General features: G+C 37.0%; 1 pseudogene; it reads right to left on the bottom strand.

Annotated features, from left to right (window-relative positions):
- Positions 1-1,335: 1,335 nt before the first annotated feature.
- Positions 1,336-1,873, bottom strand: LOC132519472 (pterin-4-alpha-carbinolamine dehydratase-like; annotated as a pseudogene).
- Positions 1,874-15,009: the final 13,136 nt, after the last annotated feature.

Genomic DNA, 15,009 nt, shown 5'->3' with positions numbered 1-15,009 from the left:
ACAACAAGGAAAATCTGATTGAAATGCATATATATCTCTAGTGCCAAACATACTTCCTGGAGAGTGATAGGCACTCTAGAAATGCTTATTCTTCTTCTTTCTGAAGAACAGAAGAGTGATATTTCTCATTCCATTTTTTTTTTTTGCCCCTTCCAGGTAACTTTTTAACTGTTAAAAAGATGTTCTAGGTGAAAGAGAAATAAAATTCCAGGTACTATGGCTTTATAGGAGCTTTTGTAAAAGTGGAAGTGATTTTAAAATGATAAAAAGTGATTCGTTGCGTTTATCAACACATAGTATATGTTCCCAATGTCACCCATAAAAGTTAGTTACAGTGAAAAGCTATTTCAGGTAAAACTAGCTTGTCTTAACAGGGTCTTTTGTAAAGCTTGTGCAAAATATCATCTCAGGCAGAATTGACCTAAACAAGGAACGTGTTTTATCTTCAGAGATAATTTGCTTAGAGACATCATTGATAGAATAAGTAGCGCCTGCATATAATCACTGATATGGTCCTGAGAAGCTGCTAGCATCCATACTGGTCATTTCCTCTGCCCACCATCATGTTGAGATCATCATGAATTACTTTAGGCTAACGTTGTATCTACTAGGAGAGATAACACTAGAAAGTTGTCATTTCTCACTTGTTAACACCAGTGAGAGCTTTCTACTCACTGCTTTCTAAGAACTGTTTGCAAGAATAGGAGCAGAAGACAGGTTGTGCATTAAGAAGAGAAATGTGCAAAACCACAGAATCTGAAGTTTATCTTATAACAGCACTAGCTAGAAGATATTTGTGGGACTTTGTAAGACAGTATCAATTCTTGGGGGGCTTTCATTGATCATCTATTTTATTGATCATCTCCTGGAGATGGAGAGAACTGAGGCACAGGCAGATGTGGGAGCAGAATAAAGGAGTGGAAATTTTGAACTTTATACTTCCATATTTCTTTTTTTCCAAGTGAAACAGTGTTTTTATTGGAGGCATAATAGCACATGCATGTCTGTCACATAGGATGAGGATGACTTTAAGGTTCTGGCTTCTAAGATCAGACCTTATCTTAGACACACTTTTCCATCACAGCTTCTTGGGAAATGAATCAGGAAGGGAGCAAGACACCGCCTGGAAAGAAATCGTTGCTGTCGCTGGAAAGTTGTAAAGCAAGAGAAGAACTGATTCAAATCAGTGTACACGTAAAAGAGCCCCAGGGAGGAAGAGAGTGGTGTGGGGAAAAGTGGTCTAAGTTCTGGTGTTGGCGGTGATGCTGGCCTTTTTCGATGGCAGAGACTTGCCTCTAAATGGAGGCAACAGGATCGACTTGTCAGTTTTGACTGCAGCAACATTTCGGGGCTCCCCAGTTCCCTCTCTGGATCCCCAGTTCAGTCCCCCCTTTCCCCTGAAGAACTCAGAGAGGAAGGGCAGGGTCTATGTCACGGACACTGCTATCTGCTCGATGAAGCTGGCCAGATTTATGTCCAGTTCTGAAAGGCCCGCACACGCGTGAGTGCTCAGGGTGATGTGGGCCTTGTCGTAAACGTTAAACCATTCAGGATGGTGGTCCAGTTTCTCAGCCTGCAGGGCCACTCTCATCACGAAGCCAAAAGCCCTACAGAAGTCTTTGAAATGGAACTGCTAGAAGGTGACATCCTGGCCTTCCGGCTCGTTCCACCCCATGGCCCGCAGGTCTGACAGCAGCTGGTACTTCTCAGCACTTAGCCTGTGGGCTTTGCCAGCCGTGCTGTGTGCAGCGTGGACGCCGGCCGCAGCAGGTGGCAGTGGAGGAGACGAGCATGTCCTATAGTTCCATATTTCTAAGAGATACTTACCATCTAAATTTTTATAATAACTGAGAGAATAAAATGAAAGGTTCATACCATATCATTAGAAGGCTCTTGGGTGGGATGCTTTTTTTTTTTGTAACTCTCAACCTTTTGTTTTTTTTTAATTAATTTTTATTGGAGTATAGTTGATTTACAATGTTGCGTTAGTTTCAGGTGTACAGCAAAGTGAATTAGTTATACATATACATATATCAACTCTTTTTTAGATTCTTTTCCCATATAAGTCATTTACAGAGTATTGAGTAGAGTTCCCTGTGCTATACAGTAGGTTCTTATTATCTATTTTATATATAGCAGTCTGCATATGTCAATCCCAGTCTCCCAATTTATCCCTCCCTGGGCGGGATGCTTAATAAAGAACAAGATAGGCAAGGAAAAACACTTAAAGCTAATAATTCAGAGTATGAGATAATGGGGTTAGGGCTAGTGTCTACTGGTTTCACACGTTTTACAAGTTTGTTTAAAGCTAGTAAGAGAGAAAATGGGGAATTACCAAAAAAAATTGAATGACAGGCACAACGGTGGATGGCCCTGAGAATAATTAGAAGCTTGAAAGATTTCTGGAATAGTACATCTGACCTTGACTGTAAAAGAAATAAAAGAAAATGAAATGCTAGTGGAGTTTGGACTTAACATATTTATCAGCTGCCTGAGGCTTTAGTTACAGAAATCTCTTTGTTTTACATAAAAATAATAATAACTAATAAATATCGGTCATTCTACTGATAAGCACTTGCTAAGTACTCCTTTTATCCTCTCCGCCATCCTATAAGGTATATATCCTTTTTATCAGCATTTTACCAATAAGGAAACTGACACACAAGAAGGTTAAATCATTTGCTCAAAGTAAATGGTAAAGTGCGTTTTGAGGCCAAGGAGTCTGATTCCAAATCAGAGTTGAACTCTTATCCATTAAGCTATAATACATTGACTAAAAATTATCTTAAAGTAGATCCAAAAATAGTTCTTTCAAAACTCAACAGTGTTAAAACTGGTATAGATGATCTTATTTACAAAGCAGAAATAGAGACACAGATGTAGAGAACAAATGCACGATACCAAGGGGGAAGGGGGGCATGAATTGGGAGACTGGGCCTGACACATATACACTATTGATACCATGTATAAAATAGATGACTAATGAGAACCTACTGTACAGCACAGGGAACTCTACTCAATGCTCTGTGGTGACCTAAATGGGAAGGAAACCCAAAAAAGAGGGTATATATGTATACGTAGAGCTGATTCACTTTGCTCTACAGTAGAAACTAACACAACATTGTAAAGCAACTATACTCTAATAAAAACTAAAAACAAATTCTAAACCAAAAAAAAAGTAAAACCTCAACAGTGTTTTTAAAAGCGATGTTCTTGGAATGATGTGAAGCATGTGGAAGTTATTGTACTTCATCCCCAAGGTGTCTGCCAGTTCTTCCTGTTGTTGCTAATAAGCATCTGTTGTCCTAATCTGCTAAGGGGGAGGCAGGGTTTGCTCTGGAGACAGCCATCTTCCCCTCCACCCACTTCCATCCTGTGGGCTGCAGTGGTCCTCTTGAGATGCTCGCGCCCTCCAGCCTGAAAGCTCTCTCTACCCTAGTAAGGGCAAGCCAGATGAGGCCCAACTGGATGGGCATCTCTACACAGAAAAATGAAGTGGACGGTATCTCTGTGTTCGTTCACGTTCCCTAAGACTCTGACACGGAACTTATTATGCTCACACAGACGAAGATGTTACTCTCTCTGATGTCAGAGATTTAGGTCCCTGGCAGGCAACTCAAATCTCAGAATGGGGTTAAGACTCAGACTGCCCCAATTATCCATTCACCACTTCTTTTTCTTTTTTTAGCTCTGTAGCAACACATATATGGTTTTCTTTTGACAAAGGATAGACAAAGTATCAGGAGAAATATTTAATCATCACTAGAAACTTGTTGAGAATAAACTCACAAATAAAGTACATTTTAAAATTTACCCACTCACCATAACGTGATAAAACGCTCCTTTAAAATTCTATGACTTTATGCCAGCATATCTCGGCAGTGCTTTCATGTACATCATATTCACAAAATCACAGAATTATACAACTGAAAGGCTCTTACACACTCTAGTCTTGTCCCTGATTCGGAGAGACTAAACAGCTTATGATGTAAAGGTCTCCCAGTTCCAATTTCCATGTCCTTTCCATTATACCTCATTGTCTTGGAATTCTCACAACTCAAAAAGGTAAATAGTGACAAGAGTTAACACAGAGTCTCAGGCCACTTGAATCGTCAGATGGCACTGTGGCATTTTTTAAAACATAGTACTCTCTCTCATATATCAATAACCTGTTATCCATCACATAACTTCTTACAGTGAGACTTCCCAACTCACGTAACTTCAGTGAATACCCTTTTAGAAGCCACCCGTGAGAACTTCACAGTTTAGATTTGATTATAGTCAGTTTTACATGTCTTTGTATCACATTATATGTCCTATCTTACCAAACTTCTATCTTACAGATACTGACCATATCTACTATTTTATGTAAACCTCCCCTTAGTGATTTGGTGTCCAGTTTTATGAAATCACTTTTTTAATAAATCACTTTTCCTTGGACAAGCCATGTCTCCCTAAGCCTTTTTGTTGGTTGTTTCTGAATTTAATCTGTGAAACACCCTTCCATTTTCTTCCCAAGGAGGCATCTATCACATTCCCCTATGCCCAGCGTGGTACCTGAATGTGTACCTTAGAATCAGACACTTGCCTAAATATACATCTTAAAAAGAAAGCCATAAATAAGTAATTGTTTTGGCCACTTTGGCAACTGCCTATTTCAACATGATCCAAATTCAGTATTCTCACAGACTTACCGAAAGAACAGAACACTTTCTCTTGAACAACAGGATCCTTTCTCTCGCTAGAGCTTCAGGAGGATGTTTCAGAGATTAATAGGGTTCCTGCATCCCTGCAATTTGCTTGAATTAGATTAACATAGTGATAACATGAAATACCAGCCCCACCTTAAGTAAGTTACTTCGCTTTCCGAGCAGATCCAAACGCATGCTTAGATGAAGTCAGAGCCCATGTGGTTGGGCTTAAAAGATAAGGCAAAGGACTCTCTCTCTAGGATGTGTCTTCACCAGCTTGTACTTCTGTCTGAAATCTAACCTCTAATTTCGATTATTTTGAGTGAAGCAATAGATCTGTACTCATCACGTTTGCCTTTAGAATATGTGATAGCAAATGATGCAGTCATTAAAATTAGCTATCTTTTGTCACTCCTTTTCCAATATAATAATTAAAACTAGCCTCCAACAGGTTGACATAGTACAAGTGGGGATAAATGAGAACTATGATGAGAGCCTGGGGTTTCTGGGTATAAAATATGATGGAGGAGTGAAAAAAATAAGTGGGAAATGGAAAATTGTCAGACAATTCTCAGTTTGAAACTTTGCTTAGGACTAGCTGCATTTTCCAAGGTTTCTAGAACATCTTGGAGTACAACCAAGACATAGGTGTTCCCTGCAGAACCTGAAACTTGGCTATGGGCACGTCCTTGGGCAAACAATATGGGTCTCCAGTCAGGAAGATCCTGAATTTTCAGAATTCATGCCAGACCAGGAAAAACTTCCCTCCTGCCCTTTTTCCAGGGACTCAGTCCAAAGAAGCTGTAACATGGTTTTCTTCTAAAAAGATTATTAAAAGTATTATTAAAAGTAATATGTGCAGTTAAGATACTGTGGGTTCTTATAGACTTCACACTGCTCACATCCGTAGTTCAAATGAGCGGGCCAAAGGAACATCTCTCAACAGATGGAAAATGATCAGCCTGAGCAAAGCTGAGCAGCTTAATAACAATGGCTTGGTACATAGATGGTTCATTACAAAGGTGAAAACTGCCAAACTGATCACTCTCTGTGATGTAGTTGTAACAGAAAGAAGTAGATTCTCAGTATAGGAAGTATGTGAAATGTAAAGGAGAACATTTCACTAGTGGTAGCGCCTAACTGCAGATCCCTTTCCTTGTTGTGATTCGCCAATGTTATGCCAAAGGATGATACTGAGTAACTTGGAAAGGTAGTTCACTAACTTTTATTTTAATCATTATTAACCTTCTAAACTGCAAAGATAAGAACTGTTTCCTAGTATTTTGTCATAAGGTAAACTATTTTGTCAATGAAGTGATATTAGCAAAGTACAGTGAGGTAAAAGATTATTTAAAAAAATATAGTGTATGTGTGTTTAATTTTTGCACATCTTCAAGCTAAATATATAAAAGCAGAGTTGCTGATAGAGGTCCAGTATATTCTCTTAGATGATTTCTGGAGCTACAGAATTCTAGAAATTCTATGCTAGAATCCCTATCACTCTTCCTTCTAATTTTACATAGTTTTGTTCTAGGTTTAAAAGGGTTCCAGCTAACGAGAATGGTGTTTGAACCTCAATTCACTGTTGCTTAGAAGGATATCTATTCTTATTGGCCCAGGGATCTGGGGGTTATCCTCCCTGACTCTCCCAACCCCCTCCTCTACACACACATCTGTTCTCCCAATCAAATTTTAATTCAAATGAAATGCTTCTTCAGAATTGTCCATTCAATATATTTTGCTTATTATTTTATCCTTTTTCTCGATTTCACCTTTTTATGGTAGAAAAGCATTTGCTCTAGTCTACTTTTGAACTAAAAATGCAATAAAATCCAGTTTTTCACAGATGTAATCATTTAAATTTCTAAACCAAATTATATCTGAGGAGCAGGGAATTATAAAGCAGTGAGCTGGGAGAAACAGGGAAATTGAACATCACTAAACATCACTCAACATCATTAATTATTAGAGAAATGCAAATCAAAACTATAATGAGGTATCACCTCACACTAGTCAGAATGGCCATCATCAAAAAATCTACAAACATGGGCTTCCCTGGTGGTGCGGTGGCTGAGAGTCTGCCTGCCGATGCAGGGGACACGGGTTCGTGCCCCGGTCCGGGAAGATCCCACGTGCCACAGAGCAGCTAGACCCGTGAGCCATGGCCGCTGAGCCTGCGCGTCCACAGCCTGTGCTCCGCAATGGGAGAGGCCACAACAGTGAGAGGCCCGCGTACCACAAAAAAAAAAAAAAAATCTACAAACAATAAATGCTGGAGAAAAAGAAACACTCTTGCACTGTTGGTGAAAATGTAAATTGATACACGCCACTATGGAGAACAGTATGGAGGTTCCTTAAATCTAAAAATAGAACTACCATATGACCCAGCAATCCCACTACTGGGCATATACCTGGAGAAAACCATAATTCGAAAAGATACATGCACCCCAATGTTCATCGCAGCACTATTTACAGTAACCAGGACATGGAAGCAACCTAAATGTCCATCATCAGAGGAATGGATAAAGGAGATGTGGTACATATATACAATGGATATTATTCAGCCATAAAAGAGAATGAAATAATGCCATTTGCAGTGACATGGATGGACCTAGAGATTGTCATACTGAGTGAAGTAAGTCAGACAGAAAAAGACAAATATCATATCATATTATATGTGGAATCTAAAAAAATGGTACAAATGAACCTATTTACAAAACAGAAATAGAGTCACAAATGTAGAAAACAAACTTATGGTTACCAGGGGGGAAAGGAGGGGAGGGATAAATTGGGAGATTGGGATTGACATATGCACACTACTATATATAAAATAAATAACTAGTAAGACCCTACTGTATAGCACAGGGAATTCTACTCAATACTCTGTAATGACATATATGGAAATAGAATCTAAAAAAGAGTGGAGATATGTATATGTATAACTGATTCACTTTGCTGTACAGCAGAAACTAACACAACATTGTAAATCAGCTATACGCCAATAAAAATTAATTTTAAAAATGCTTAAAAATTAAATAACTACATTTCTAAACTAAATTATATCTGAGGAACAGGGATTATAAAGCAGTGAGTTGGGAGAAACAGGGAAATTGAAACGGTTTGTGCCTCCAAAGTATTTGCCTTGAAGCTATCACCACACCTGACTAGATCCACACTCATGACAGGAGTAGCAGTGGGTGTATTTTGAGTAGTTAGACAACTTATTCATTCAGCTCTGCTTATAAACTAAGAGTGCTTCCATTTTTAAACTTAAAGGAAATTTTGAGTGAGTTCTCAATAAATACTAGTAGTTTTCTTCCTCAGAACTCACATTCATCAAAGAATACTATCACAGCTAAAAAGAAATGATCAATAAGTTAACAAAAATAATCCGATATTAAATTCATTTTTCTCTTTCAAACTTACAAAATCCAAGGTCTTATTTCTCACATTCAGATATATGACAAAATAAATGCAAAATATCAATGTTTATAAAGAGTGTTAGAGACCATTGATCCCCTAGAATCTGTTCTGTTCTCCTTCCATAGGAAAAAAGAGTTAAAACCATAGTTGGTCACTCAGAGCTACTCTTTCTCACCAGCCAGAGGAAACATGTGACTGAGTTCTCACCAGGGGAATGCTAGCAGAAGGCACAGTGCCACCTCCAGGCTGGGTCTTACCACACCATGAGTGCTACTTTGTACCTCCTCTCTTCCCACTGGGGGAACTGGACATAATGGCAATCAGACTTCAATGTGCAGATGAGGACAATGCCCTGGAGGATGGTAGAGCAAGCCCTACTCATCAGCACCTCTGGGTGACGTCATAAAGTCCAACTACCCTTCCTGGACTTTTACATGTAAGAGAGAAATAAACTATCTCCATTGGCGCCATTGCGTTTTTGCACCTCTTTTCTATGTAGCCTTCATCATAAACTAATACCAATGGAGATCTAATATAAATCCACTTGAGACATTTTTTTTTCCCTAAGTGGGACATTTCGTTACTAGAATTGGATATGATTCAAGTGATTAAGTGAAGGGAGCCCTACCCTTTGTATATTTATTAGTTCATGCTAACGTTGTTGGTTATAAACAAGAAAGAGAAAAAATTAGTAGAGATTAGGAAAAGGCATTGCATTGGTATTCAAAAATAAAGTTGGGTAGACAATACAGTTGTTTAACTTGAGGGTTTTCTGCTTTGTTTAATGTGACAATATGTTATAAGAGTGATATGTATAAGAAGCAATGTAATTGAATTGGTCTTGATCAACGATGTTTGAACTTTACAATTATGTTCTAAGAGCAATAAAACTGCTTTAAAATAGACATTTTCTATAGGGTAAATAAATTTATTGTATTTATTCTTAAATTCTTCAGAACTTAACACCTTCCTGCCCATTAGAACAATTTTTTAAAGTTAGTCTTTAATAATATGGAGGTTCTTAGTTCTTCAACTATTTCATTGTAGCAGAACAGACTAATGAAAAAATTTATTAAAATTATTGAATGATTTGGAAACCAATGTCCATTTGATTATGGCCAAAATTTATAGGAAGCGGGAGAAAGTTCTTGTCTAATAAGCACTAGGTCAGTGTCAAAAATTTGAAGAGCACAAAGTACTCCTGCTACATAAGGCTAAGGGAGTATTGTTTGGTGGGGCAAATTTTGAGCTCAGCTGACAGCAACATCATGCTTTCTGGTTCAAATGACTTAGTCATTTAAAAGTTTGAAAGTCACAAAGCACCAAGCTGATCTCCCTGTGCTATGCAGCTGCTTCCCACTAGCTATCTATTTTACATCTGGTGGTGTATATATGTCCATGCCACTCTCTTACTTTGTCCCAGCTTATCCTTCCCACTCCCTGCGGCCTCAAGTCCATTCTCTACGTCTGTGTCTTTACTCCTGTCCTGCCCCTGGATAGGGAGAGTGAGAGGGAGACGCAAGAGGGAGGAGATATGGGGATATATGTATATATATAGCTGATTCACTTTGTTATAAAGCAGAAGCTAATACACCATTGTAAAGCAATTATACTCCAATAAAGATGTTAAAAAGAAAAAAAATACTAGAGCTGAATTGATAAGAATAAAAATAGCAAGTTAAGAAAGATGGAATAAAAGAAATGAAAACATAAAAGACTGAAACACCAAAAACAAGTAAAATAAAATAAATCTGGTTTTAAATACTACAGTCAAACAACAACAAAGTTGGAAAGTGTCAGGGCCATGCCATTAGAGAGCAATCTCTGCTCAGAGAAAACAGACAGGCTCCCCAAGAACAAGGCAGCAAAGGAGGCATAGCTTGAAGGACAGCTAATGAAGTTCTGATTGTTCCACTGAGGTGTGCAGGGCAGGAAATCTCCATTTACAAGCACATCTTTGACCTTCCTAAATCCTATTGCTTGGCAACAACTTCTGACAACAATTTATGTATTGGAAAGTATCCTTTGACTAATAATTTTTTCCTCATACTTGTACTGACATTAAAAATATGGGAACATTTTCTTTTGGGGGATGTTATAGTGGACACGCATTTCAGTAGTTAGAATCCATTACCTCCTTCACCTTCCACAGCGAATCCTAATATTATTTAGTTACCTGCATCTCAGCCATGTAGCTTAAGTGCCTCTTAGAAAGTGGACCTGGTAGTTCTAAAGCTAATCCCACTCCCATTTTTAGTTTTTGGCTCAGAGACAGGCATGCACAACATTCAGAATCCTGAGATTCTTACAGTGATTTGCAGGGAGTTTGTAGAAAAGATCCTCTTCACTATTCTGGAAGAATTTCAGGAAGCCACTCTCTCTTACATTTGCTATGAACAAATAGGCATGTGTCTTCCATTGCAATTGTCAGCCATTCTAGGGATTGATATTAGAAGGAACATGACAATGGAGGTCATGGCAGAGAGACAGAAGGACACTGAGGCTGGAGAACCTTCTTAGAGTGCTAGATCTATCAAACTCAAAGCCTGCTTCTCTTTGGATTTTCAGTTGCATTAGTCAACACCTTCTCCTACCATGTAATCCAGCCTCAACTGGTTTTCCGTTTACTTTTTTTTTTATTTAATTACTCCCAAATCATCTTAGATGACATATATGGTCATAAAATATACTGTGTAAGCCTGGCTGTGGTGTGCAACATGTGACCAGCAAACTTTTCCAAACTGGGACACATAAGAAATACTCTTGCTGTTGAGTCAATAATGTTTGCTGGTTGGACCCATCAACAATTTTGACCCCACTTTTTAATTTTATTTAAGTATAGTTGATTTATGATGTTAGTTTCAGATATAGAAGATAGTGATTCAATAGTTTTATAGATTTATACTCCATCTAAAGTTATAAAATATTGGCTATATTTTCTGTGCTTTATAATGTATCCTTGTAGCTTATTTATGTATTTTATACATAGTAGTTTCTTAATCCCCTGCCTCTATCTTCTTCCTCCCCCCTTCCCTCTCTCCACTGGTAACCACTAGCTTGTTCTCTATATCTGTAAGTCTGCTTCTGTTTTATTATATTCCCTCATTTCATATTTTAGATTCCATGTATAAGTGATAACATACAGTATTTGTCTTTCTTTGTTTGACTTATTTCACTAAGCATAATACCCTCCAGGTCCTTCCATGTTGTTGCAAATGGCAAAATTTCATTCTTCTTTGTGGTTGAGTAATATTTCATTGTTTTTATATATACCACAGCTTCTTTATCCATTCATCTGTTGATGAACACTTAAGCTGCTTCATATCTTAGCTATTATAAATAATCCTGCATGTTATTATTATAAATAATAATGAACGTTAGGGTGCATGATCTTTTTGAATTAATGTCTTCATTTTCTTCTGAAATTACCCAGGAATGTAATTTCTAGATCATATGGTAGTTGTTTTTTAGTTGTTTGAGGAAACTCCATACTGTTTTCCATAGTGGCTATACCAATTTACATTCCCACCAACAGTGTGCTAGGGTTCCATTTTCTCCATATCTTCACCAACATTTCTTATTTGTGGTCTTTTTGATGATAGCCATTCTGACAGGTGTGAGGTGGTCACTCATTGTGGTTTTGATTTGCATTTCTGATGATTAGCCATTCTAAGCATCTTTTTCATGTGCCTGTTAGCCATCTATATGCCTTCTTTGGAAAAATTTCTATTCAGATCTCCTGTTCATTTTTTGATTGGGTTGTTGGTTTTTGGTATTGAGTTGTATGACCTGTTTATATATTTTGGATACTAACCCCTTGATGGTCATTTCATTTGCAAATATTTTCTCCCATTTACTAGATTGTCCTTTCCTTCTGCTGATGGTTCCCTTTGCTGTGCAAAAGCTTTTAAGTTTAATTAGGTCTCATTTGTTTATGTTTGCTTTTGTTTTCTTTGCCTTAGGACACAGATCCATAAAAATATTGCTATGATTTATGTCAAAGAGTGTTCTGCCTATGTTTTCTTCTAGGAGGTTTCATGGTTTCCAGTCTTAGATTTAGGTCTCTAGTCCATTTTGAGTTTTTGTATATGGTGTGAGAAAATATTCTAATTGCATTATTTTACATGCAGCTGTGCAGTTTTCCAAGCACCACTTATTGAAGAGACTGTCCTTTCCCCATTGTATATTCTTGCAATATTCTTGCAAAACATTCTTGCAATGTTTCGTTATAGATTAACTGGCCATAAGTGCATGGGTTTATTAGTGGGCTCTCTATTCTGTTCCATTGATCTATGTGTCTGGTTTTGTGCCAGTAACATACTGGTTTTTTTTTGTTTGTTTGTTTGTTTGTTTTTTCGGTATGCAGGCCTCTCACTGTTGTGGCCTCTCCTGTTGCGGAGCACAGGCTCTGGACGTGCAGGCTTAGCGGCCATGGCTCACAGGCCCAGCTGCTCTGCGGCATGTGGGATCCTCCCGGACCGGGGCACAAACCCATGTCTCCTGCATCGGCAGGCGGACTCACAACCACTGCACCACCAGGGAAGCCCAACATACTGTTTTGATTACTGTAGCTTTGTAGAATAGTCTGAAGTCAGGGAGTGTGAGACCTCCAGCTTTGTTCTTTTATCTCAAGATTGCTTTGGCTATTCAGTTGACCCCATTTTTTAATTTTATAAATGGTCAGACACCTATAAATGGTCTGAATAAATAAACCACTTAAAATTATATCATAGTTTGTCCATCTGTTGTTGTTTTCCAGCATTACACACTGAGACTTCACCTATCTTGGAAAACATTTCTTCTGAGCTATACTGACTCAAATTTATTCAAGTAATAATGGCATTCTGATGTCATACAAGCTTAGTATATTATTATATAATAATACCTTGACAGTATTATATGATTCACTGTTGGTGTGCCTGTCTTAACATTCATATTGAGAATGACTTAGCAGTCACTAATAACTGATAATGCTCAGAATGTTGTATACAGTTTGAACACAAGCACTCCCCTGGATAACATAAATTTGCTTTAGAGATTAAGGCCATATTGGCACCATTCTTCATCTACCAGCCCCTTAAAAGTGTTTTAATCTTCTTTTTCCTGTTTGTATTATATAACAAAAATAGCCCCCAAATTCTAATTAGCTGGATAATATTGCTTTACTTCTTATATCAATTTTTGCCTATGTCTACTGGAGGCAATTGTTTCATTGTACAGAATTCGGTTTCGCAGAATCATTATAACTACACTGAAGGAAGTTTAGAAATCAATGTAATCCCAGTACTCACTGCAGATATTTTACTCATTCACTTTTTCATATGCCTATATCTACATGCATAAAGCTTTATCCATAGTCATATGGTTGGAAAATACACAATTTTGTTCCTTGATGATTCCAACCAACACATATCCTATGACCTTAAACTTCTAGAGAAACATCACAAACTGCTAATTGTGATCATCTCTGCAGAAGTCTCACTGGATGTCTGATGGTGGAAAAGTCATTTGCTTTATACTCTATATGATAATTTTATAAATTAGTGGATTAGGGGTTATGTTTACTTCTTTATTTTACATTTCCTATATTTTTCTAATAAAAAAATAAGATACAGCACAGTAAGCTGTGAACAGTGCTAACCAGAAAAACAAACCAGAACTAAACAAAATATATGCTCCACCTTGACATAAGAACTTCATGCAAATCTTTTAAATGATCTATAAAATATTCAAGTGATTGAATATACTAGATTTTCATCAATAAGTTCTTAGCTGATGAACATACAGGTTGCTTAAATTCTTTTCATTATTCTATTTAGCACTATATTGAAGATGTTTTTACATAAAGCATTTGTCTTATTTTGATAAATTGGGAGTGTAAATTCCCAGAGGAATGATTATTGCATTTGAAAAATTGTGTGTCACTTATCACAAGTTTTCAAATTAATTTCCAGAAGTGTTGAATCAGCTTACATTGCTATCAGCAATATAAAGTTTTATTGCAACATTTGCAAAAAAGTATATACATATATATAGCAATAAATATTTATGGGATCTCTTTGCCTACCAGTCTTAATTTTCATGTTTCTTTGCTTGTTTATCCATTTATTCTTTTAACAAATATTGAATGAATATCAACTATATGTCAGATACTGATAGTCCCTGGTGAGAAAATATCAGAAATGATGCTTGTCTTCTTAACTTCCTATCACAATCCTAGGAAGAAAATATTTTTATCCCCAGGTTTGAAGAAAAGAAAAAAGAAGCTCAGACAGGTTAAAAATTTATTAAAAATCACACAGTATTTGAAAGCTCTAGGGCTCTAGGATTCAAATCTAAACTGTCAGACACCAAAGCCTATGTTCTTTTCAGCCAACCTGGCCATTATTGAGTACTATTACTCTAGAAGTTTCTATTATTTTTGCTGATTTAATGAGTAAATTTCATACCTTGCTATGTTTACCTTCAGTTTTTAATATAGAACAAGATTGAAAAATTTTTTCTCTTTACTAATTGTATTCATGTGACAATTGTTTGCTCTTGTGCTTTAGTCATTTGTAACTACTGTTATTTTGATGATTTTCTTAGTAACCTACAGAATCTGTAGATCAAGGTATAGAAAAATTATTAGTTTTTGGTAATATTTGCTTAATGCAAATTTTAAATTTTTATGGTTTGCTTTTAAACTTTAGTTATGAGTTACAAATTCAGATTAATTTAACACATTGCACTTTATATTTATTGATGTGAAAAAAACAAGGGCATTAAGGAAAAAGTGGCAGTCTTACAAGGTGTGAGGATGTTTCTTTCGTACTCAGCACTCTTGTTTTGACGATGTAACTGTATTTATGATTCATATAATGAATCAAAGAACCTACTAATGGAGAAATCTTGA

The sequence above is a fragment of the Lagenorhynchus albirostris genome, chromosome 4 (genome assembly GCF_949774975.1).
Source record: "Lagenorhynchus albirostris chromosome 4, mLagAlb1.1, whole genome shotgun sequence".
Classification (NCBI taxonomy): Eukaryota; Metazoa; Chordata; class Mammalia; order Artiodactyla; family Delphinidae; genus Lagenorhynchus; species Lagenorhynchus albirostris.
This window is presented reverse-complemented; position numbering and strand designations above follow the sequence as displayed.